General features: G+C 41.4%; 1 long non-coding RNA gene across 1 annotated transcript; it reads left to right on the forward strand.

Moving 5' to 3' along the window:
- Positions 1–14,818: 14,818 nt before the first annotated feature.
- LOC120739353 lies at positions 14,819–19,788 on the forward strand. Its single transcript, XR_005697176.1, has 3 exons — positions 14,819–14,833; positions 18,259–18,431; positions 19,515–19,788. It is a non-coding gene; the product is annotated as an uncharacterized LOC120739353 (long non-coding RNA).
- Positions 19,789–22,433: the final 2,645 nt, after the last annotated feature.

Genomic DNA, 22,433 nt, shown 5'->3' on the forward strand with positions numbered 1-22,433 from the left:
CTAAAGCAAATAACAGAATCAGCTGACCTGGAAATACATGATCGCTTCTGGCTTTAAACATCAGAGTAAGGGACAGTCAGGGGAACCTGGCTGGATGACTGGAGAGGTCAGCTGTAGTAATAAGGTTTTAGAAGCTCAGCTACATAAGCAAAGGACTGGAATAGGTGCAGGAATAGGTGTCATATGTGACCACCGGCTAGTTGTTTTTTTTTTAGCAGCCTTGCTACTGCAATCTGCACAAATCTGGAGTGAGCTATAGAGGTCTCTGAGATTTCTGAGGTGAAATTTAAAAAAAAGTTGTTAGCCCTCCAGTTAGTGGAGGTGGACAGTTTGAGTTTCATATTACTCGCATAATCCACCCCCGTGCCCCTTTCCTTACCTAAAAATATAGCACCAACATAACACTTGGATTAGTCTTCCAGCCACTGACATTTTGTGACATCTATAACAAATACAGCCTGTTTGGTTATTTTAATTAGCCTTATTTGATTGCAGACAGGCAACAAAATGGAAAATCCAAGACTAGTAAAGTAGCAAAGCAGAAATATTGACCATGCAATGACCAACAGGCAGTAATTGTAACAGCTTCCATTGTACCGTACTGTGCAAAATTCTTGAGCATGTGTGTGTCGAAGTAGAGGCTAATGGTATTTAATTTGAGCTGATGTAATGAGGTGTAGAAGCGTAAGCCACATCCCACAGAAAAGTAAAAATAACCTTGCTGTCAGAGTGTGTGCTCTTTTCGGAAAGTCCGACTAATCCTGGGGATAAAGCTGGTGACGTAGACTGGTCAATCTTACGCACACAGAGCATGACAGAAGAGCATAAAGAAGCCTGATAATTATAACGTTATCGGTAAAACTTACAGACAACATCACGGATAACTTAAGAATTAGAAAAGAGCTGCAGCTGCTTCTCAAACAGAGATTTTCATGTAATTTTCAGTTGCCATGACTGATGTCGTACGGTGTGTATTTTAAGGGTGTATGCTGCTTTCCGAGTATTATGTGCACTGTGTAAATTTGCACTCTCATACTTTGTATGAGAGCTTATCATTACCACAAAAGTTGACCATCAAAACCCTAATGGAACAGTGGTGACAGTCGTGTGCAGGTGCTGCAGGATGGCTGCACCGTCACTGCCAGAAAACTGTAATGTTGCCTGGAAATGTAAAGACACACTGCTTTGCACTGACACAATACTGTGGAATGTGAGTGTTTAGAGAGCGTGAAACATGGACGCCAAACACGAAGTACAACATTTGAACAGCTATCATTCTGAAAGTAATGCGTATGTTGACATTTGCTGATTTAAAGTAGAACCTTATCGTCACTTAACACACTCTCAAACATCATTCAACAAAGAACCTGCATGAAACGCAGCTCTCTTAACCTTCAATTGCCCGTAGATTTAGATGTGCACTTGTGATTTTTCATTTATCACAAGAAAAATATTTGGTGCATTGGTGTAGTAAAGATAAGGAGACCTGGGCTGGACGATAACATTTTTTACATTACCTGGGGGGCTCTTCAACTGGTGAGGGAGATTGTCACATCTTGCAGGAGCTTTCCTCTCTTCAGGAACTCTCTCTGCAGGAGGGGGAGATACAGGAGAGGTGGAGGAATATCTCAGCCTGGGCGTCTATTGTCTTATGTAGTCTGGAAGATGAGTGGATGGTGGGGTGGGTGCAGTTTTCTCTGTGGTGGGGTTGGGTGGACTGTCCCGGGCTCTGTGGGGCCGGGAGGCACTGCTGCACTGGGCCCCGGTCTGGATGGGCCTGGGCCCCCTTTCCCTGGCGGGTTGCGGAGTATGGGGGTGCCTACTGGGGTCAGCGGGGGAGCTGGCCCCAGGGAGGGGTCACTTGCCCCTCCCTTCCTTCCCTCCCCATCTCCAGCTGCCTCCCTCTTCCTGCTCCACCACAACCACCCACACATGCAGGGCCTTGGAGTAGGGGTATGTCACCAGGGTGCAAAGGAGGCTACCCCCCCCCTGTCCCCCCCCCGTCCCCTTCTGGCTTCCTCTGCCTCAATTTTATCCCACAACTTAGACATTCACATTACTCACACTCTCATTACACATACATATAGGATCTTGGGGGTGGGCACGATACACGGAATCCAAGTTACCATCAGGGTGTACACCTCACCCCTGGCGTCGTTGCCCACCTCTCAAGGTTAAATACACGTAGACATTGAGGGCTAGCAGGAGGGGCTATGCGCTTACCTGCTGCTCTCTGGCAGGTAGCTCCATGCCCTCCTGGGTTTTAAATGCACCTTAGAACACACATGCATCAACACTACAATGAGCGAGCGGAGGGAGGTTTGGAGTCTTCTCTCACCCCCGTTCTCTGCGGCCTGCTGGAGCGGGGGGGCTAGGAGGAGGAGTTGGCCATCCGACTGCGGTCTGGAGTGTGGGGCCTCCCTGCTGCTGCGGAGTTGGGGCGGTCTGCCTCTCCCCACCGCAGGGAAAAGGGTAACACCACCTGGGTCTGGGTGCAGTTCCCCCCTCCAGGGGCAAAGGTACCTAGACCCGGTTCGTAGAGTACGCTTGGGGAGTGTGATTGTGTGTACAGCGTCTCTTTATGTCTGTCTCCACGTTGGTTGAGTGTGGAGTAAGTGCATATGAGAGCATGAGGGTGGGAATGGATGTTTGTATCTGTGTGTGCCTGTTTGTCTGTGTCTATATGTCAGGTTGGGTATCAGACGCCACCTCTCTGGGGACATCTCAGGCCCTCCAAGGTTTGGAGGCCTATCTCCCCCCTACCACCACTTCCCCTGCCAGTGGCGGACTCCCTCAGACATCGGTGCGTTGGTGGTTCTTTGTGTCTGGGGATGGGCGTCCAGGTACACACCGGCTCACTCCTTGGCGGCCGCTTATCGGGGCCTGGATCCTGGGGCTCGCTCGGGCCACTTCGGAGGTGGGGTGCCCCCGGCCTCTCGGCCTGGGGCTCGGTCACTCAGGCACAGCTGGCTGCCGGCGGAGCTCACGGGCGCGTCACTGCAACTCCCCCTGGCTTCTGCTCCGCAGCTGCTGAGTGAGCCCTCATCTGGGACTCTCCTCAGCTCTTTCTGGGACAGTGGCGCGGCTGCCCCTCTGTTGGTCTTCCTTGGTCTCTTGTGTTCTGGGGGCCTCTGGATGTCTGGAGTTTTGATCTCCTCCATACCTGCTTCATGCCCTGGAGGACGGGGCTGTGGCCCCCCCACACCCTCTAGCAGATCATTACATGAAGGAACCTTTTAAAAAAACAAGCGCGTCCATGCTCACAGGTGTACACACGGGTGATCACACACACAAACTACACCCTTTTTGGCTCCTACCTCAAAACACACTGTGTTCTGTTGATCTTATGTGCTGCACAATAATGTTTAATATTTAGTATTTACTGTCATATTCCCATATATCATTGTGATGTTGTTTATTCTATTACTCTTGTTCTCTTCTGCTTGTTTTCTTTTTTCTTTCTCGACAGGTGATCCAGGTGATCGATATATGCATTTTTTTTTCTTTTTTTTTCTGTCCATTCTGTTGGTTTTTGTTTTTTGCCCTTCTCCCCCGTCCCTCTTCTCAGCGGTTTCTCTTTCCCTCTTTTTTTCTCCCCTTCTTTCCCCCAGTCAAGTCTGTCCCGTATTCAGCAAGTGAAAATAAAATAAAGAATAAAAGGTGAATCAAATGGACCATTATGGCAAGGCTGGGATGGTCAATTTGGTAAAGTAAATCCGTTGGGCATCTTTCTTTGCCTTTAGACAATAATTCTGATGGCAAAAGAGCCAAACGGGACAGGCAAAAAAACCAAAAAAAAAAACCAAAACATTTTTTACATTACATCTTTTGTTACATTGTAAAATTCTGCAACGACCAGTAGTTAGCATCTAGAGTAGGAAGGTTTGCTCTTGCACCTGCCTCAAAGCAGACACTTAGGAATGGTCCTTTTCCTACTCTTTAAGTCACACACTCACGTTAATGCTTTAAAACCGGGCTTCTTGTCCAAACTGATGTTGAAAATTGAAGGAGAATTTCTTGTTAACTCCTTCTTTTGCACAAAAAATAATTACAAATTATAGCAAACCACATGACAACAATTCCTGCAATACACAGTGGTGTGAAAAAGTGTGTCCCTCTCTTCCCAATTTCCTGTTTTTTCTCTGTTTGTCACACTTATGTACATGGCCCTGTGTGAAACAGTGATTTTCTCTTAAACCGAATAAGCCATCTTTGCAGAGTTGCTGTAATTCAGCCTTGTGGGAGAGTTTTCGAGCACGCACCGCATTTTTAAGATCATGCCACAGCATGTCAATCGGATTCAGTGGCCCAATCACATTAGTTTTAGATTTGTTTTTTGAACATTGTCACGGGTTTCCAGGGCAAGCCGTGTGAGAATGATTTAGGACCCAGGAAGCACAGAGGTAAAAAAAACAAACAAACAAAACAAAACAGGAGCATCTGAAGGTCCCAAAACAAAACACAAGTCTAAAATAAAAACAAAACAAAACACTGGAGCCCAAGAAAAACCAGTTCAAAGAGCCGACCAGGAGGTCAGCACAGATGTCCAAAACAGACAGCTCAGGGGGCCAGCCCGGAGGCCGACAGCACAGGAGTCTGAACAGTTCAGGGGGCCGGCTGTGCGGAGGGCAGCGGCGGCGACGCAGGAAAAGGAGACAACAGAGCCAGCCCGGAGGCCGACAGCACAGGAGTCTGAACAGTTCAGGGGGCCGGCCGTGCGGAAGGCAACGGCGGCGACTCAGGCGAAGGGGGTCTGGAGGCCGGCCGAGCGGAAGGCAGCGGCGGCGATGACAGCACTGGTCCGGGGGGCGACCGCGCGGAAGGCAAAGGTGGCGACTCAGGCGAAGGGGGTCTGGAGGCCGCCCACGACGATGATGACGCCCGACCAGTAGCCTGGAAAGTGTGGATGAGGAAGTGGCAAGTTAACCGCAAAACCAGACGAGGCTGGACCAGGCGACGCTGAAGGCGAAGACACGGAGGCTGGACCAGGCGAGGCGGAGGCTGGACCAGGCGACACTGAAGGCGAAGACACGGAGGTTGGACCAGGTGAGGCAGAAGCTGATGATGAGGCTGAACCAGGTGAGGCAGAAGCTGATGATGAGGCTGGACCAGACGACTCTGAGGCTGGACCAGACGAGGCTGAAGACTCTGAGGCTGGACCAGACGAGAATGGCGCTGCAGGCGACCGCGTGGAAGCCGGAGATGGTGGCGCTGCAGGCGACTGTGTGGAAGCCGGAGGTGGTGGCGCTGCAGGGAATGGAGTGGGAGCCGCAGGTGGTGGCGCTGCAGGCTGGACGGATCCCTTGGACCCTCCAGCGGAGACACGAGACGAAGGCCGGACGGGCCCCTTGGACCCTCCAGCAGGCACGGAGTCCTCTGGCAGACACGAAGGCAATGGGTGCTGTGCTGAGCACTGGCTCTGCCCAGACAGTGCTGACATGGTGTAGTTCTCTGGGGGCTGCTTAACCTTTGGGGATACAAAATTAGCTGGGGACTGAAACCTAGCTTGTGGGGAGACCCTGGAATGCATAACTGTGCCCAAAGCAGCTAAAACGCGAGAAACACCCTGGGTGGAAATTAGATTTTCTCCCTGCATAGAAGAAACGAGTGAGACTGGGGACAGAACGAGTGACGGCGCTAGCAGGGACACCAGGGGCTAGGGAGACTGGAAGCTGAACTATGGGAGACACTGGAGATACTGGAGACCGTGCTAGTGGAGACGGAGCTACAGGTAGCGAGGCTGGAGACTGAACTACAGGAGACACTAGAGGCACAGGGGACTGAACTGAAGGTGGCTGCTGGGCAGCTAACTGAGCTGAAGGTCGCTGCGCAGGTGAATAGCTGTTCACATTAGTATCTCCCACACCAAACACAGCCCCGGAATAAACAGTTCCATAGTCCAAAACAGAAAAAGAGTGCTCACTCACCACAGCCGGCGATTCAGAAGTCCCAGTGTCCGGCTGTGGGGTGATGTGCCGGCGGCACGATCGTTGTTTCTTCCCCGCGGATGGCTCCGACGGGCCGGGCAAAACCACATCCAGCAGCGAGGCAGTAGTGGCTGGGAGAAGGTGTGGTGTGTGCTGGAGAAAGGCCTGCATGGTCGGGGGAAGCGATTTCCATTCCGGAAGGCCGGAAAAGAGCCGTTGTAGCCGGCTTTCAACGGTGCGGCGAAGCTCTTCCGGAGGGCCTTCCAACCACAGCCCGAGGAGGATCTCCACATTATATTGTCGTCCCGGAGCTCCTCAGACGGGTTTAATGCCGCTGGGTCCATGCTGACTCGTTCGTACTGTCACGGGTTGCGGGGCAAGCCGTGTGTGAATGATTTAGGACCCAGGAAGTGGCAGCTCTGGTGCAAGTGAGTTTAATACACAAAAGTAGATACAAACAGAAATGACGAGGGTGAACATGAAACTAAGAAAACCTAAACTGGGCAAAACTGGGCAAAACTAACCAGAAACCAAGATGCAGGGAGGCACAGGGAAATACACGGGATGACGACGGAGAGAAGCAGATGAACCAGCAACGAGGACGAGGGAACACACACCATAAATACACACACCAGTAATCAGGGGATGGGAAACAGGAGGGGAACACACCTGGGAGACATAACAGCTGACAAGGCAGGGGAACCGTAAATAGAACACACGGACATCAGACAGAGACCTTCAAAATAAAACAGGAAACCCACCGACTGAACACAACACACACCAACTAAACACAGACTGGGGGACACAGACATAGGAACATGAAACGTGAAGCAGGAGAGTACAAAAACCCAAGATAACCAAACCACAGAATAATAATAAACTTAACATAAACACGGAGTCACAGACTCCGGACCATGACAAACACCTTCATTTAGAAACTGCATTTTGTTTTATTTCTATCTTCTTTGTCTGATATTTACATTTGTTTGATGATCTGAAACGTGTGACAAACATATAAACAACAAAATTAGGAAATCAGGAAGGGGGCAAACATTTTTTCGCAGCACTGTATGTCATAAATACAGGAAACAGTACAGCTATGGTAAACACAAACGTGACCTTTAAAAGTATTCTTGTTTAAAGTACAATGCAGACCATTCTGGCCTTGTAGTTGACAAAAAAAAGCTTTGTTGCTTCCATCTTTTTTATTAGTTATAGCGTATTCGTAACATACCTTCATACCGTGTACATTGTAACATACCCATAATAGACCCATATTCTGTACCCTCATACCTATAACAGACACATTTCTGTTATATATCTATATAGCTATATTATTGCTAATATATATTTTGTAATATATCTATATTACGGCTAAAGCACTTCTGGATGGATGCAAACTGCATTTCGTTGCCTTGTACTTGTGACATGTGCAATGACAATAAAGTTGAATTCTATTCTATTTTATTTTTTCATCAGTTAAGCACACACTTCAAGGTAGTCAATAGCACCACACACTCCTAACAATAACCCTGAGCAAATGCAGTCTACAAGCATGAATTCTCAGAAATTCTTCTGGCGCCTCAATGCAGCTACTGGTCAAACTTGTTTGACGCTATAGCTGCCACCTGTTATTCAATCCATAGTTTCACTTGTATATTTACTTTTAGTTTCATGGACACATGAAATGAGATGATGAGATGAGATAGCCTTTATTTGTCAGATGCAGGTCTTGCAGATATCAACACACCATAGCACAATAAACACAGATAGCAACATGGGAAAGAGTTCCAGTGTGTACATCTGATCTGGGACCGCTGCAATCTTTCGACTGCACCTCCAACTGACCCGATGTCCACATCAGAGGGGAGGTAAGCGTTGGAGGTGGCGTTGGATCTGGGGTAGGGAGGGTGATGCGTCAGTGAGTGCTTATCAGTATCAGTATATGTATGTGTGTGCGTGCCCATAGTTCAGCCGAGATAGTGTCCTTCGCCCTGCCAGGCTAAGTAAACAGTCTTCCAGCCAACCCAGGTGGCCTTGCATGGAATGGGAAGGAACAGACTCAACACAGTCGTTATCAGGGAGTTTTTGTTCAGCTCCAGCCTTGAGCCCACAGCTGGAGCCGAAGGGGTAGCCGCATTATGATGGTGATTTTTCTTTTGCGACAACTCATGAGAATTTCAAAGCTGTTTTTAACACTCTGACACTGGTCTGTCAATCTCCCGTTGGAGAACCGCGAGCTTCCCGATGATGGTATCAAACTTGCTGGTGTTTTCATTCTTTTGCCCAAACAGCCGATTTTGAGAACTCACAACTGCAGTGAGCTGTTCTGCGATGCAATCCAACTTTCGCTCAAGGGGGTTATTTTGAGCAGGCCTCTCCTTGATGTATCCCAATATACGTTCAGAGGTGTTATTCTGAGTATTTACGGCAGCTGTAAGCGTCTCCAAGGTCTTAACCATTCTGCTTTCGAGCCCATTCTGAGAAGTCGCGCCTCGTCCCATCGTTTCAATCCCAGCGGGCAGCCTTGGGGGGGTTTAAACAGCCGGTTCCGCTCTCTTAATTCTCCGATAAGCCAGGGCCAAGCCAGCTCCGATCAGCAAGAACCCTGTTATCATGGTTCCGAATAGGTAGATATCTTCAGCGTCCTCGATGGACAGTCCCGCCAGGCACACGACCCTCCATTTCTGCCACCTGTCCATCGTGTATCCGGCAGCGAAAGTCTCTCCAGGGCTCCATAATTCTCTTTAGGTTTTAGAAACAGACTGTGAGAGAGTGTTCCAGGGAAAGTAATACAAAAAAAACCACGAAACTAGACAAGGACATAAGCAGGAAAGATAAGGGAGAGGAGAAAAAGTGTGTCTGCCTCCTCCGAGAGCCAAAGAGAAATGTAATGATAAGTCAAACTACTTTATGTTTTTGTACTAATTACTTATTACACAACATGAAGCATAACTTTAAACATGGCTGAAGATGCAGTCACTGGTGTTAAAGCCTAAATTCACAGACTTTAGAATACAAAACAGTTTTTCTTAAATATTCTCTGCCTTGACTTTGTGTCAGTTTTGACAGGGCCAATACTTCTGACCTACAAATCGAAGTGCAAAAAACTGGCACGCACACACACACACTTACACACACACAATGATTTCATTTTTATTTTATATTAACATATCTTAGGAATAACTAACTAACATTAACCCTGCATTTTATGAATCATTCACTATAGCTTTGGGGAAATTATCAATAAATAACTTCTGGTATCTTTAATGATGTACTGCGTAAAAAGTCATGGGCTATCTCTCATATCTTTACATTTAGCTTCCAAAGCACCAGACTTGACCCTGAGAAGTAATTATCCAGACTTTCTGAAGGTCTGAAAAACTTTTTCTTTGGACATTGAATGATTTTTTTGTAAAACTTATTTTCAATCCATTTCTAGTACTTGACCATTTTCAGAAAAATGTTGAAATCTCTGAAAACAGAGATTTTTAAAAACTCCTGCCAAAAACTCTGTTTTTGCTTTCACGTATGGACGAGGAAAACTGAGATTTAGTCACGCAACGTCAAAGGTGTGCGCTTTTTTTGATGAGACGCTGTGCGCCACGTTGTTGTTTACATGAGATGAATTTCTACAATGGCGGATATAGACAAAATATTGTTGCAGTTAATCTGACTATCTGCAGTTTTTACACGCTTACATATGCACACAAAGTTACTGTCCCTCCATTTAGAAAGACAAAGTCGTCAGAGTGAACTTCTGCATTCAACTATTCAAGATGCTCTCACAACCTAAATCCGTTGTCGTTTTGAATAAACTTAATTTAAAAAAAATAAAAAATAATGTATGCATGCTGTATGCTTTTTGTTCATTCTTAAGTTGTGAGTCTACACCAGGTAAAATACTGTTTTTGGTTATTAACATTTGAAATGATGAAGGTACTTGAAAATGTAACACAGAATTAACTAAATTTCCAGAAAAACACAAAAACTTTTCAGAAGTGCTCAAGGTTTGCATCAAACCCTGTTTACTCTTTCCTGCCCAGGCTTCTAGACTTCCAATTGGCCAACATTTCAACACAGCTAGGATTTGGCATGTTCTTGGCAATGTTTGACTGCATTTTTGGAGTTTACATGTGGACGGAAATATTTTTCAAAACTGTACGTGTGGATGGGACTTTTTAAAAAATGAAAACGAAAAATCTCAGTTTTCAAAAATACCCATGTACGTGTGGATGTAGTCTTAATCAAGTAGAAAAAAGAGGAAAAACAAAAGAAAACTCTGGAAACTGCATTAAAAAATATTAACATGTTTCAGGGATTAAATGTGTAATTACACTTTACACTGACAGAACAGGGAGTATCACTAGTCCAGCCAACAAATGGCTCACAATGTAAAATGAGTTTGACATCCCTGTTGTAGAGGTTTCTTCTAATCTGGCATGGCATATTTAGCCTTACTTTGTAACAGTTAATTTACTGTAACAGTTAATATATTTATGTAACATGCAGTGTCCACCTCCTGCATAAATATTATGTTGTAACCCTAACCCAGGAATGGTGAACTTTTTTTTTTTTTGTTCAAACCGGAAAAATGACCATGTTTAAAGCTTTTACGGTAAAAGAAGCACTGGGAACACAGATATGGGGAAGTTTAGATATTCTATCTTAGTTTCCCGTTGTCAATGGTGATTATCATGCATGATAATGCTTGATAATCTCAGCAAGAAGTTCAACAAAACCATCAGTGACAAATGGAAGAATCACAACTGTTACCAAGAAATGTAGAAAGAAACCTAAAGGTGCCATTACAGAAACTCTGAAGCCAGACTGCACATTAAAGACAATTTATTTTAAAGTATGCATACAGAGCCATCGAAAAACCCTGTGAATGGAGGAAATAAATAGAACAACACTATTTATTAATTTCATAATACAGAAGGGCTTTTGGAGCAGATGTTTTATTTTTGCTCGAGTGTGAACTGTTTTGTTTAGTCTTAATGACAAAGTCCTTCTCTCTCGCTCTCTGTGCAGAAAACTCGAATAATCGTGAAATTTATGTGTTATTTATGCTTCACTTTCTTTCTTTTTTTATGCTCCAATTTGAATGACGACAGCTCCGAAACCTTTCGTACGTCTTATGTTCCATAAACAAACACCGTCATTGTCAGCATGGATGTGGTGATGTTTTTTTTGTCTTCTCGCCAACTAACAGAATAGAGTAGAATAGCCCTGTATTGTCATTATACATTTACAACAAATGTAATGCTGAATAACATGTGACAAGAACTAATCCAAAGTCAGGCTGTCTGAAGAAGAAATTCAGTCTACTTGTTTTTACTCTTCTGCGGGGTAGTCAGTGAAAACTAAAATAGTTCAAGAACAAGGTGTGTACTGTCTGGCAGGTTAGAAATGAAACTGGGGCAATTCATAAGCGGCTAAAGGCAAGGCAAGGCAAGGCAAGTTTATTTGTATAGCACAATTCAACAACAAGGTGATTCAAAGTGCTTTACAGAGACATTAGAAACAAGAACAAATAAAAAGCATGATTTAAAATTGATTAAAACAAGCAAATAAACTAACTAACTAATTAACAAACAAAAAACAAACAAACAAACAAACGAACAAAACAGTATATAAAATCAAAACAGATAAAATCAGAACAGTAGATAAAATCAGTAGTTAAATGTAAGTTTTGAAATTTAAGCTTAAAAGTGTGGATTTGGTGCTTTATTCAAATGCAGCTGAGAACAGGGGTCTGTTTCACAGCTAACAACCCTTAAAACAAAGTAGTTCTACCAAGGATGAAGAAAGAATAAATCTGCAGGATTGACGTTGAAAATAATTTGTCAGTAAATAGATAACCTTGTTCAGTACTTTAATTTAATGTGCTTACATTTATTCTAAGATTTCTTTAGATTTCTAGATTTTCTCCTACCTACTACTTCATTCTCCCATCTGTAAACGAATTTCAGAAATGTGTTGTGAATGTTTTGTTGAACTAAAGGAAAACATACAACATTTTTGTGGTTTTGTTTTGCGTCAACAGCAGGTTTGCCCAGTTTTGCAAAACACCAGCTTTGTAAGAATGTCCGCTGGTCTAACAAAAACAGGTAGATTACATTGGATAAAGGAAGATACATACATGGTATGCCTGCGTGTTAAATGCAACCTACAAAGCATCTTGCACAGTTGCAATGAGTATGGTGAAGTGCTTTTCAAGATTTCCTTCAGTTTCCTTTGTGACAGGTCAGGCACTAGATTCTATAAAGCTGTTTTATGATACTATATTTGCTGCTTGAAAACTCAACACATGGTGCCATCAAGTGCCTTGAGGCAACTGTTGTTATAATTTGCCTTTACAGGAGTAACAATAAAAAATTAATTAAAGTATTATTGCAGTTGAACAAGTAGAAGAAGCGATAAACTGTTACAAACAAACCCTGTTTTCCCAGTCAGGCCACAATCCAGAGCCATGGCCACACAATAAAGTTGTTCAGTAAAGTTTTGATTGAGCAACATGCTCTTTGTAACTCTGAATAGTCTGCTGACAAGTTCAGAAATGCCGTATGTGTTAAACACATACTTAGACCAACCAAAACCAGATCATGAATGACTCTTTTTATTTTTCTGTTTCTGTGAAAGCAGAAAAATGAATTTACAACTGAAATGTCAATAATAAAGAAAGAAGCAAAAAAACATTAATCATTTACTGATCACCTCAACCGAAAAGCTCACTCTGAACGTCCACATGTTTCATGTTAACTTTATGTTTATAGTATTGCCAAAGGTATTCCATTCAGTTCTACTGCCACATGTGTGTACAATCAAGCACTTAGGCCGGCAGACTGCTTGCACAAACATTTGTGAAAAAATGCATCGCTATCAGGAGTGCGACCACACTGCAATCAGTGAATTGCAGCGTGGTGGGATTCCCGCTGTGCAACAAAAACAATGCAAAATGTCGAAAGCAGTGGTGTATAGCACTTCGCCACTGGACTTTACAGGTAAACCTTGTGGAAAGCCTTCTCAGAAGAGCTGAAGCTGTTACAGCAGTAAGAGCTGGACTGACATCATATAAAATAATTACGACTAGGATGTCACTCAAGTTCACATGCATGTATATTGATTATTGCACTGTAGAGGCTGGTGAGAAACAGTAATTCATTTCAGCCTGGGTATTTCTTGAAATACCACATAAAATGACAATAAACCTCTTTTTGAACTCTTCTTGAACTTAAGCTCTTGACCTTGTGAAGGTAGATGAGTAAATACTTTGGACACTGCAGTATATTTTTATACAGACAGATCAAATGTTAAAAACAAACAAAACAAAAACCCAGTTACACAGGTTATGAAAGCAAACAGGTTACCCTGGGAAACATTCAATCTATCATGCTGAAGGCTCAGAAGATGTTAATGTCAGCTAAGCTGTAATTTACACCTTGAAAATACCGGTTGTTCTTTCCTAGTAAGGTTGGAACATAAAACAAAAACCCTTGGACGGCTGCACATGTACAAAATGCCTCTACATGTGGCAAACTAGGGTGATCATTCATAAACAAAGAAACACAAAAACCAAAAAGACTTGGTTAATAGCTACTTAGTTTGGGACTTTTTTAATTTTTACTGTTTTGAAAAACTGAAATTTTATTTTCAGATGTTAGTTAACGTCAAAATTGTAGAATTCAAATAATATGAGATTATGTTAGTATGCTAATATATGTCAGATATCAGGCAATGCTGCTGCTGCAAGTGGGGCTGTTAAAGCATAGCCAAACTAATTAAGTAAGAACAAACATAGCTCACTCAGACATGCAACACCAATGTTTGCTTCAATTTGTCAAAACGTCGAAGAAGTTCTTTGAAATTCAAGACACACCTCTGCAGACTTGCTTTTAGTTTTATCTCTTTATGCTATTTTAACTTAGTGTATACCTACTTCTGTATTGTAAAACCCTTTGTGAATTTTGTTCTTGTAAAGCGATATATAAATAAACATTACTTACTTACAAAAGTCAAGAGTAGATATTAGTGAGATCTTTGCACACAGAGCCAGAAATGTAAGTGAAGCATTACAGTTCGTCTGAGTGTAAGAAAAGTATACGAGCTGTGTCGGGAAACACATTACTGACATTTGTACATTTTTGTTTTGCCTGCCTCTGATGACTACCACATTGGATTTGATATAGAGCAATTAAGATAGGATTGAAATGAAGATATTAGTATAAACATAATTTTAAATATAGACCCCATAGTTATCCCCAGATGTTGTGTTTTCTCCTTAGCGATGCTCTGTCAGACCTTTACTGTAGCTGGTCTTCAGTTTGTTTCTGGGTCACTTTGTTTTCAGTTTTTCTCTGTTGAGTTGAGACCAGGTGACTTACTTGGCCATTGAGAAATATTTTAATTTCTTTTCCTTGGGAAACTGTTAAGTTGCTTCTGCAATATTCTTTGAGATATTATCCTTATGTTCATTAAAGGTTTGTCAGATTAGTTATGCAGCATTTGATTTAATCAAGCAGAGAGTACAGCCACATAAACCTCACATTTCAATCTGCTGCTTCTATCAGCAGTCACATCATGAATAAACACTAGTGACCTGGTTCCACTGGTAGCCATAATGCCGCCTCCACCATGTCTGACAGATAACGTGATGTGCTTTAGCTCGTTAGCTCTTCTCACCTTCGTTATATTTATGGTAAAATTACTCTGGTACAAGTTAACCTTTGTTTATCTGCTTGATGAAATATGTTTTTATCTTCTCTTCAACAGCGTGAGCTAATGCTGCATGACGTGTGGCCAATGTCCACAGTCAGGCTGTTTGAACATCAAGGAAATTCCGTCTATGTATTTGTACTCTTCAAGGGAGTGGCCATGGAAAAGGAAAATACTTCTAAAACAAGGTGTGTATTGTTTTTACTGTTTGGTTGGAAAATGCAGTGATTGATAAGCAACCAAAGGTCTATGTCACAGGTAACAACCCTCAAAACAAAGTAGTTCTATCAAAAATGATTTTTGACTGGCCAAGTTAAAGACCTGACCTTTGTCTAAATAAACTAAAAGGACCTGAGGCAGGTAATAGGGCTGGGCCATATCATACTGTTCACGGTAATACCAGTATAATGTTGGGCAACGATAAGAAAATGAAATATCGCAATAGAATATGGATAAAACGCGCATGCGCAGTGCCTTTGTTTTCATACGCACATGGCGGTGACGGAGAATGAGAAAGGCGGAAGTGGATCGTTAAATGAAACGGATGAACCAGAATTGGTTTGTAAAAATGCTGCAACTTCGCTGGTGTGGAACTGGTTTAGCTTTCGTCCGTCAAATACACAACAAAGCACTATTTTTGGTAGCGCATGCTAGCGGGCCGTCGTTATTACCGTGTTTTTTGGAAAATACAGCACACTTAAAATCAATCCTTTGATTTTTCTGAAAATCGACAGAGCCCCTTATAATCCCGTGTGCCTTATGTATGGATTCTGGTTGTGTTTACTGACCTCAAAGCGATTTTATGTCGTACACGGCGCTCGAAAATCTGTCAAATGTTTTAGTACGACTTTGCTAAGCTATGAACCCGCACTGCTTGATGGATTGTCGGAGCGTTACGGCTATCGTAGGCAGGAGCCTCGCGGAGTGATACGTACTGTGCTTCAACATAATATTACCGCATTGTGTGTGTATAACCTTTTTTAAGTTTTGTGGATATTATACATGGTTATGCTGAGGATATGTCGGCCAATTTCCTCTGAAAATGCCTTTTGGTTCAACTGTCAGCAAGGAATTTGCACTGTTACATTTTTATATAACTTTAATGCACATAAAAAACAGCTGCTTGCTTAAGTGAAATACATCGATGTTTTTTTGTTTGCACTAATAAAATTGTGGAGTTGTAAAGTATTTTGTCTAGTGTCAATTATATCATCAGTTATATCGTTATTGCAAATTTTCAAATGTATATCGTGATAAATATTTTTGGTCATATCGCCCAGCAGGTGATATGACTAAGCACTTCTAGCAGGTAATTCAGGAAACACACCATCATTGCATAGATTATTAAGTTCTGAAAAGTAGAAATTAGAAAATAACCACGATTGAAATGAGTCAGAAACCAAGGTTATCAGAGATCACAAAATAAACATGGGTTTTATTTTATTAAGGTCAAACTACCAACAACTAGAACTCAAAACAATCTCCAACCTGAAGACGCATTCCTTCCTCGGAAAACTAAAAGGGAAGAATCTAGCTACTACCACCACATCGGTGCACACCATTTGCAAAACACATTATGTGGACACCCTCCCGACACAAAAATCCTGCAGAGGAAGAGAACAGAGTTAACCACATACAGGAAGCACCACTGCTGTAGCATAAGTTTGTTTATTTAATTAGCTTGTTTTTTTCCTCCGCCTAATTATGGCCCCCTTCACTTGCATCCCGTTGGACCTCATATTAAGTTATCCAGTTAAAAACTATAAAATAAAGGTTAAAACCTGGAATGGACTCCAGGTGTGTTTTTTTCTTTATGGAATAACAAAGGAACAGACCTCTCCTTGCCAGGAAAATGCTTGTCAGTCAAATGCCCAAATACCTTTGGAAAATGTGTAGAAAAACAGCTGTAACTACTCAGTTATCACATTACTTTTTTACATCCCTTGATTTAAACCTCAAAGTCTGTACTTCAGTCTGATTGATCCGCTGATGTCATGTACAGGGTAACCAGGGTAATCTTTACTCCATTGCAATTCTTATGATGCACTGCACACCACAAGGGTATAACATCTGTGATGTGATGGAGCTGGGATTGCAAGTTTGATTCCCACCTGGTATCCAGTAAGGATCCTGGCTAGACTCCCCATGGTAAAAACAAGCCCTGGAATGGCGCGGCTACGTCTGCAGCCTGTCCGCAGTTCAGGACACAAGCATTTCACTACATGTTCACTAAATGTTGTACTGTGTATGTGACAAATAAAATTTGTATTAAATGACATTTGTACTGTATTAATGTGACGTTGACAGTATTCAATTGTTTACAAAATTTACATTTCTGTTCCTTCACTCGGAACATTCTGTCGGATTCACTACAGATAAATCTGCACCCACCTGACCCCAAAAAACCCAGGGAAGCATATGACCAGTTTCATGTGCAGTAACTCAGCCAGCACGACCAGTTTTGCATATTAAAGGCATGACGAAGAAATAACTTCACGCCACTGACCCTGATTAATGCCAACCATATATCCTGACTGACGTGTAAAAGGTCCACCCTCATTCTTTCTCGGAAATTCTGAAGTGGAAGTTAAGTAGCAACAATGAAGATTTGATCTGCAATTGCAAAAACCTTGAAGCACCGAATAAAACTTAAGTGAACACAGATATCAGAACTTTAGTGTCTGTGTACTTAAACACAATAAGGGAAAAGGAAACAGTGTATTTCGAAGAGCTGTGTTCATAATAAAGTTAAAAAAAATTGAACAAGTCAGATTATTTATTAGTTAATAGTAAGAAAGTGCACGACAGAAGTGTTGCTGGATTTTAGTAGACATCCAAAAATTATTTTACAGTCAATACACTACACAATAAACAGAATAACATAAAGATCATATCCACAGGAAGCAACTACCCTGCTGAAAGAAAAATGAAAGGAACACTTTGAAAGCACACAGATCATATAGGCGATGGTGTCCTGATGGATCTCCTCCCAGATCTGGACCTTGATCTTAAGTCAAATCTTTTAAGTGGCCTTCTTCTCAGGAGGACACTTAAAACCCACTTTAGACAATGGAACATATTACGTTTACACAAATGGCCAAGAGGAACAAACCGAGCTTTGTGCCTTGTGCCTTTGAGGCAGATCAATTTTCTTTCACTTTAAAAGTTTCAGAATTGGTTTAAACAGTCAGTAACAATATTTTGATATTTGAAAAAAAAAAAGCCCAACCAGTTCAGTCCAAGTATGTATAAACCAGAATGCTTCTGTGACCTGTTCAATCATTCTTTTTCTTGTACATTTTCAGAGTTAATAAAAATATTTGGTAATTAGTCTCATTGCTGTTCGATGGTAATATACACATTAAAGATTGAAGTAGATCCCCTGTTTTTACCTCAATATCCATGTAGGTTGCATGCATTGTCAAGGAAGTGGTGCATTTAGAAACAAAACTCTCTAAAACAAAGAGGTGGAAAGACAAAATTCAGGTTTGTTTCAACGCGACGCACCCTTATTCCTCGCCCCACCCTAATCACTAGAGTGATGGCAGAGTTTCACATGTAATGCTCTTGTAATGCTTGCAATTTTCTCCCCTCCCCTCTGCTTATTTAACAGTGACAGAAAGTGAACAGGTGTCACTTGTTCATCTGGAAGCCACTGGATACATCAGAAGCGGTCCACCTCCAAGCCCTACCTGAGACTGAAACTACGTAGGCAAAATCTGAGGAACGATATATCTTTAATTCAATTTCTTTCACTATTTGCACTGGAAATAAGAAAACTTACAGGTAGGTAAAAACAATACATATGCAACATCATATCAGTTTTTAAATGAGTTTTTTTTGTTCAATATCTGTTTAAGTTTGACATTCACTATCTAATAGTGTTTTGTGAAGAGTAGTAATTTATAATTGTAACAATAAATAAATTAGGATTGCAATTCGTTTTCAATAGTATTTCATTATATATATATATATATATATATATATATATATATATATATATATATATATATATATGTTTTATATATATATGTTTTATATATATATAGGTTTTATATATATATAGGTTTTATATATATATATATATAACCTAAATAACTTTTTTGGAGTCTGGAGTACCTTTGTTGTAAACTGAAAGACTGTTAGGCTTACTTTCCAATTACAATATATTGGTCATTTAAAAACATAAACAAATTTATTACTTTCATTACTTTATTACTTTTTATTAATCTTAATGTTTCATTGCATTTATGGCACTCTTATGTCAGTTGCCAGTTTGGTTTGATTGTTTTTCTTATTTATTTGAGCAACTTTTCGTGTGATATTTGGTGGTGGGATTTATTAGCATTTTATTTTGTGGTTTAATGTTTCACTTTTTTGTTATTTAACTCCATACTTATATCATCTGTAAAAACAAATTATGTGTTATCTTGCTGCACTTAATTCTAGAGCCTGTACTGTAAGTGCTACTGATTATTTTGTAAAAGTCCTCACCGTTGTTATATAAGCCAGTATTCCCTATGTTATGTTTGAATGGTATACACAGATGATGAGGTTGATTTTTAATTCCAAACCAAACAACTCACCTTCTGCTTGTTTAGCTTTGATGTGTACACTGATGCTTGCACTGGCCTCAGTGCTAAGGATATTGTAAAATGTGAGTCAGAGTGCACTCTGGTGGACAAATGATATGATGAAAAAACCACAGAGTGAGAGAGAGAGAGAGAGAGAGAGAGAGAGAGAGAGAGAGAGAGAGAGAGTAGCTGTAGTGACAGTAAATGTTATTAAATACAGTGCTGTAATAAACTTCACTTCACTTACAGTTAATAGTTAGAGTTTACTCAATCTCTGTCATTCCCTCTGTTTTAGGCATGGACAGCAGACTAGTCCTCACTCTCCTGTTTGTGATGCTGACTGGGTGTTTCATGGGCACTTGTGCTCAAAACACTACGGCAGCACCCAACAACACAATGAGTGTGACTCCAGCAACCAGCACAAACACCACCTCCAACACCAGCACCCCATTACCATCCAGCAACAACACCACTTCCAACACCAGCACCCCAATACCATCCAGCAACAACATCACTTCCAACACCAGCTCCACAACACCATCCAGCAACAACATCACTTCCAACACCAGCTCCACAACACCATCCAGCAACAACACCACTTCCAACACCAGCTCCACAACACACCACTTCCAACACCAGCTCCACAACACCATCCAGCAACAACACCACTTCCAACACCAGCTCCACAACACCATCCAGCAACAACACCACTTCCAACACCAGCTCCACAACACCATCCAGCAACAACACCACTTCCAACACCAGCTCCACAACACCATCCAGCAACAACACCACTTCCAACACGACTGCAGCTCCAACACCTGCCCCACTAGTGCCTGACAGCAATGTGACAATTGTTAATGTGAGTAATGTAGAAAAAAATTAAAAATATATTAAAAAAATATATTTTAAAAATAAATTAAAATATTTGTTAATTATTATAGCAGAAGACTGACAAAAACAAGTTGCAGTTGCATTGATCAGTACCTATTAATGTATACAACTAAACCACTCTCTAACATGGATCTTATTTATCCTTGCAGACCTCTTTTACTAGAGATGATTGTAGCAAGACACAGCTGTGCGTTTCTCAGCCCTCTGGCTGCGACCCCTCCAGTGGGACATGTTTCTTCCTTGGTAGCCAAGCGCTGGGAGGTCAGAATTTTAAGTTTTCACTTTCAGGACAATCAGACGGCTACGCTGCTCTCACCCTGTCACGGAACACCACACAGGTATGTCAAATTTAATCCTTTTAGCACAGATGAAAATACAGTAAAGTTTAACAATGAGACAGTCTAGTATTTTGTTAGTCGTCATCTTTATAGAGAGGTAACATTTACAATTTCTGGTTCTTCACCACAGGGAGTCAATGACACAACCTACATCTGTGCAAATGACAACAATGTAGTCAAATACATAAGTGCTTTTCTCAACAATGGCAAGCTGAATCCCACAACGGTGAGTTCTACTAGCAGACTTTTGAAAAACACTTTAGTAATACTTTTTTTAGGGTTGGAGTGTGTGACAAATGCTCATTCTTCCTATCACTGCTTATGCCCTTGTGTTGCCTTCACTTACATTGAAGTTTAATAATGAAGAAATTATTATCCTAATAAAAACTAAGCTCTTCTCTTTGTGATCTGTTTTCTTCCGCAGCTTCAAGTCAACAATGTGAAGGGCAGAATCAATGGAAGGAACATCCAGTGTCAATTTGATGCCACAGTACCAGTCTCTACTAGAGCCCAAACTAAAGCAGCCGCAGACAGTACAAGTTTCTCAATGTCAGTCTCCACTGGAACTTATAATGCCAGTAAGCTAACACATCAACATCACATCAATTGCACCTTTAACAGACCTCTTTTAATGATGGTTACACAGACCATCACTGACAATATATCAATATGTTGTTATGTACTTTAAACACATCAGTGATCTTTTTTTTCTCTGCTTGTTCTTTCAGCTTCAGGGAATCTGGGTAGCCCTGCTTTCCAAATAACAACTAATGTGGTAAACCTGAGTGATGTTAATGCCACCGTCACCAATTTGGTTAGTTCCAACTCCACCAACACCACCACCACCACCACCACCAAACCCACCACCTCTGCTGCTAATGCAATTACAATCCAGCAATCAATGATGCAAGGTAAAAGTACCAGATAAGTTTTCTTCTTTCTTTTGGTTTAATACTTACCTGAGAAAAGAATATGTGCTTCAAGCATGAAACACGTAGAGTACTTAATACTTGTTCTTCTGTTCTTCCTTCCTCGCCTCTAGCTTTGCTGATCACTGTGGGCATCCTGACTCTGAGCTGGCTATAAGGAAACTGAAACCTGCCCTACATAACAGATTAAAACTTCCCTATCCAACCATGCTACTATTTTTAAACTCACAGGTTTACTATCAACAGTATGTCCCAGACTGCTATGATTAATTTTGTGGGAAAAGGTCACATTACAAATCAGGACTGGTGGAGGGCAATCACTTTCGAGAAGCTTTTTTTATACTGCTTTTACATGCAGTTAGAGATTTGGTTGGAATCATTTGTAGAACTCTTTAAAACGGTGTGGTAAGATGGGGCACAACTGAATTATTAAGAGTAACCGAACACATAGTTTGAATTAAGTGAACCAGAATCACGGCTTTTACCAGTGTGTGCAATTTATGCAAATTTTGGGTAAAGGGTCTGGTACCCTTTAAAGCCCACATTTTTATTGCTAAGCAAAAACATTCGATAAGTTTATGGTTACTTTGATTATTAAACTGCTAAACTGTGTAAACAGAAACTGCTGGTAAACCATTGTTTGCCTTTGTCTACCTTTAAAACACCAAAAGCAAAATTCATTTGCTGATGATGACAATGATGCCAGCAAATGGCAGAGGTGCATTTAAAAACAATTATGTTCTGATAGTATATTTCTATTATATGTTGTTTATATGAATGCTGTTTGTTCAGCAGTACCTTTACAATGATGCCTTCAGTGGCTGATGTTCACATGTGTTGCTTGCTTTTTAGCAGGTGTTCACAAATAATGCTATATGTGGTACTACTGAAGATGCTCGTGTAATGATTTTGTATTACGTGTTTATAATTAAATATTTATCAAAAAAATATTTTGTGTGTTTTCTGATGGATGTTGCTAGATTTGAATTGGAACTTTTAACGTTTAGTCAATTTTGGGTGTTCTCAAATGAAATTACTTAAAACTACAATATT

Source organism: Simochromis diagramma, unplaced genomic scaffold (assembly GCF_900408965.1).
Source record: "Simochromis diagramma unplaced genomic scaffold, fSimDia1.1 OVJJ01000370.1, whole genome shotgun sequence".
In the NCBI taxonomy this organism is placed as follows: Eukaryota; Metazoa; Chordata; class Actinopteri; order Cichliformes; family Cichlidae; genus Simochromis; species Simochromis diagramma.